We start from the raw sequence: 254 nt of genomic DNA, 5'->3' as shown, positions 1-254 counted from the left end.
GAGTATGTTACAATGTTACATGATAAGCAAGATGTTGTATTTCACAAGCGTTTTAAATGTAACAGACCTGTAATAATTCGGAAGTGTAGCTTACAAACTACTATTTATGAGGGTTTATAAAAAATAGGGGTGCCACTCAGACACCTCATTCACCCGCCTAACTCGATAGTTGGGGTGCGATCATCGAGGTGTGATCTAATCTTGGAGAAGATCAGATCACACAACCTCACGCTCAGGTGAATGAGAGAGTCTCA

At 40.6% G+C, this 254-nt stretch overlaps 1 pseudogene; it reads right to left on the bottom strand.

Annotated features, from left to right (window-relative positions):
- Positions 1 to 131: 131 nt before the first annotated feature.
- On the bottom strand, positions 132 to 254 carry LOC113473835 (annotated as a pseudogene; the record flags this gene model as incomplete).

Source organism: Diaphorina citri, unplaced genomic scaffold, assembly GCF_000475195.1.
Source record: "Diaphorina citri unplaced genomic scaffold, Diaci psyllid genome assembly version 1.1 scaffold129048, whole genome shotgun sequence".
Taxonomy (NCBI): domain Eukaryota; kingdom Metazoa; phylum Arthropoda; class Insecta; order Hemiptera; family Psyllidae; genus Diaphorina; species Diaphorina citri.
Note: the sequence above shows the minus strand (reverse complement) of the source record. Positions and strands in the feature narration are given on the sequence as shown.